At 42.2% G+C, this 4,094-nt stretch overlaps 1 pseudogene; it reads left to right on the top strand.

Annotated features, from left to right (window-relative positions):
* Nucleotides 1-1,040: 1,040 nt before the first annotated feature.
* On the top strand, nucleotides 1,041-2,258 carry LOC115762968 (annotated as a pseudogene).
* The last annotated feature ends 1,836 nt before the right edge of the window (nucleotides 2,259-4,094 follow it).

Below are 4,094 nucleotides of genomic sequence, written 5' to 3'. Positions count from 1 at the left end.
AATGGTATAAAATAACAAAATCGGACATTATTTGGCCGAGATATTCCAAAAAAAAGGATCAAAAGAGGTTGATTTTACAAACGAATCGGTTTTTGTTCAAAAACTTTTCTTAAGCCATCGATTTTTGATTTGTTTGAATGCCAATTGAGAATAGGGATCCGTAATTCAAAAAGGTATAAAACTTCAAAATCTGACAGTAATTACCCGAGATATTCAACAAAATTCATCAAAAAAGTTTTGATTTTTGAACCGACCCAGATTTTGACAAAAAACGTGATGTAACCCCTTGCTTTTTGGTCGATTTGGGTCAAAATTTAGATTTTAATTCTTTTGATGCCAATCGATAGTACTGATCGTTACGAGTCGAAAATGGTATAAAATAACAAAATCGGACATTATTTGGCCGAGATATTCCAAAAAAAAGGATCACAAGAGGTTGATTTTACAAACGAATCGGTTTTTGTTCAAAAACTTTCTTAAGCCATCGATTTTTGATTTGTTTGAATGCCAATTGAGAATAGGGATCCGTACAAATTCAAAAAGGTATAAAACTTCAAAATCTGACAGTAATTACCCGAGATATTCAACAAAATTCATCAAAAAAGTTTTGATTTTTGAACCGACCCAGATTTTGACAAAAAACGTGATGTAACCCCTTGCTTTTTGGTCGATTTGGGTCAAAATTTAGATTTTAATTCTTTTGATGCCAATCGATAGTACTGATCGTTACGAGTCGAAAATGGTATAAAATAACAAAATCGGACATTATTTGGCCGAGATATTCCAAAAAAAGGATCAAAAGAGGTTGATTTTACAAACGAATCGGTTTTTTGTTCAAAAACTTTTCTTAAGCCATCGATTTTGATTTGTTGAATGCCTATTGATAAGATTAATTCAGCATTTCAATTTTGAATTCAATAAAAAAATAAAAATATGTCTAGAATTGGCGGGAGAGTTGTTATCGAACGGTTATCGAATATGTAATCAGTATATTGCAGCCCTGGCGCTCAGCTGCGCAACTGCGGCTACGAGAATAGAAAATGAATCAATTGAAGGCCGCAATTCTGTTATTGGGGTTTCTTTACCACAATGCCAAACGGCGACTGCGGCTGCAACAGCTGGAGAGGGATGCTTCCGATGCCACTCAAACTAAGTCCGTGGAGCAGCCGGCGCAACAGGTGTGCCAGCAGCAGGGGCGCAATAAAAATAAACATTATCGCGACTACTATCCGGAGGCTGAGCCGGAGATTGCGGGCATGTCACTTATACCTGGCGGCAGTGTGAATATTGGCACAGATGAGCCGCATTTTGAGGCAGATCGAGAGGCTCCAGAGCGTGTGGTAAAGATCAAAGACTTCTACGTGGACAAATTCGAGGTATCCAATGCAAATTTTGCAAAATTCGTTGAAGCCACAAACTATACTACTGAAGCGGAACGCTTTGGCGATAGTTTTCTGTTCAAGACAATGTTGTCGCCAGCACAGCAGGCGGAGCTGGAGATTACCGCGTGGCCAATGCGCTTTGGTGGTACAAGGTCAGCGGCGTTTAGCTGGCGTAGGCCAAACGGCATCGCTAGCAATTTGCAAGGTAAGTTTTTCACCAACTGACAACATGATATGACTGCATCCTCATTGCTTTTCAGGTCTGGAGCAGCATCAGTTGTGCATGTTTCCTGGCGCGATGCTGTGGCCTATTGTGCGTGGGCGGGCAAACGATTGCCCAGCGAGGCTGAATGGGAGGTGGCCCTGCCGGGGTGGCAAGCAGCGCAAGCTATTCCCCTGGGGCAACAAGCTGATGCCCCAGGATAAGCACTGGCTGAACATATGGCAGGGCGAGTTTCCGATGGTAACACCGCGCAGGATGGCTATCTATTCACATGTCCAGTAGATGAGTTTCGTCAGAACGTCTACGATCTGTACAACATGGTGGGCAACGTCTGGGAATGGACGTCGGATCTGTGGCAGGCCGGCGACAACCAGCGAGAGCCCGAATCGCGTCAAGAAGGGCGGCTCCTATTTGTGCCACAAGTCCTATTGCTATCGCTATCGTTGCGCAGCGCGTTCCAAAATACCGAAGACAGCTCGGCCAGCAATTTAGGGTTTCGATGTGCCAAGGATGCGTAAAATTAGTTCAACTATTATCTAACTAAATTAAGCTACTTTCAGAGACCTGCTGAGCTGATTTTTGATGAGTTAGTTGGTTGGAATGGCATTCGGATATATTTGTTATACTTCTTATGAATTTCCTGACATACCAGTCGCCTTACTGGATATATTAATCCTTTGGATACACATGTAATGCACTTTTGATCAATAAAGCGGTATCTCTGATAAAGTTATACTTATTTTTACATATAGCTAAAGTAACATATAATAATAATACTGCAACTTGGAACAAACCTTAGATTTGACGAAGCGAAGAGCAGTCAACAATTTGCATGGAGTCCGTGCCGCCTGCATTGTGTATAAACGTATCTAAGGCAATTGTCTGTCTACGTTTCCTACGGCTAATTATCATACGAGATCGTCGACTTCTCTCCAACGTGGGTCTCGTTCTTGCGTGGCGGCGGCTTTGGTTGATATGGCAAAGGTACATTATTCATGCGGCTGCAATGGAATCAAATTAATTAAAAAACCATAGCACAATTGATTTAGAGATCTGCACCTTAGACGGCACATATCACATGTTCCATTCTCGGGATGCGTGTGCTTGTCCCAGTAAATGTCTCGCACCAGCATGCCGCACCAGGCCTTTGTGTGCAGGTGTATAAACATTTATTGGATCTGTATTTCGGATCTTGTGCGCACGACTGCACATGCCGCAGCCAGCCTCTCTTTTGGATGCGCACCAATCCGCAGCGAGTGCAATTTGTCCACTTCAGTATATCGGTTATGTTCACCCAATCACATTTCATCACCGCCAGCTTTGGCTTGATGTCCACGTCGGACATTTATCCCGCTTCCTGCTGCCCCTCTTGATCGTCGTCGGCCAGATCTATGATAGACACCGGACTGTTGATGTTGACGTTGTCTTCTGCAACCGCATATGGTTCGCGCTCGATGTCGTTGAGGCTTTCCTTTGACTGTGCTGGTGAGTCAGGGCCCGATACATATGCTCTGTATCGCCATCCGTGCTAGGCATAGCGCGCAGCGGCGATAATGGTGTATTTTCGGGAAACGGCGGCCATATTTTCCGAATACACAAATACATGCAAAGAGCCGCCAACACAGGGTCCGTGCGCCTCCATTGGCGACAACTCACGCCACATATTGCAGTGAATGCATTTCATGCGAGGTGGCTGCGCACAACAAAAACAATGATCCTGATGGGCTCCCGCGAAGGCGAGGCATAAAGTCGAATTGGCGTTGCAATCGAGCGCTCCACATTTGCAACAGACGCATTGCACATGATGTGCAGCGCTTCTTTCCTTATCTCCGAGCAAAACTGCAATCAACAGTTTATAGAGCCATTCGCGCAACTAAATATGTTAATGGCAAAAACAGAAGATGAAGAAGTTCTTGCTTGCCGCCAAAAGTTAAGCAGCCCATTCAAATGTTTTGCTCAATATGGTAATTTAAATTTAGTAAGTCTGCCAAATTAGCGCAATGTTTTTTATATTTATCTATTTATTATTATGTTTTGGCAGACGATTTTCCAATTGCGCAGCGAGCACGACGAAAACATGTGCTTAAATGTCACGATGAATTAAAAAACTATCGATAGGTTCAGGGCAACACTGGCCTGCTTATTGTTGAAAGCTATCGATACTAATCGAGCCGCTATATTTAAAACAAAATTTGAATTAAATGGCGGAGAGCCGAATGCGAATTAAATAATTAAAATATTGAATTGCCTTTGGATACTACTTAAGAACTGCATTTGTTTTTTTTTTTGGGGTTATGTTTTACAAATTAAGAACTAACATACCATTAGTCGTACGTCGATATTATATACTTTGATGTCCACAGATTGAGTTTGATTGATCAATAAAGTACAATCTATTTATGGTTATATATACAAAATTTGTTTGTTTTACATGGCACAGAGGGGTCCCTTTTAGCTTAGTTTACTTAAATATGTCGTGTAAGGTCATT

Source organism: Drosophila novamexicana, unplaced genomic scaffold (genome assembly GCF_003285875.2).
Source record: "Drosophila novamexicana strain 15010-1031.04,08,12 unplaced genomic scaffold, DnovRS2.1 tig00000648-arrow-arrow-pilon, whole genome shotgun sequence".
Taxonomy (NCBI): Eukaryota; Metazoa; Arthropoda; class Insecta; order Diptera; family Drosophilidae; genus Drosophila; species Drosophila novamexicana.
Note: the sequence above shows the minus strand (reverse complement) of the source record. Positions and strands in the feature narration are given on the sequence as shown.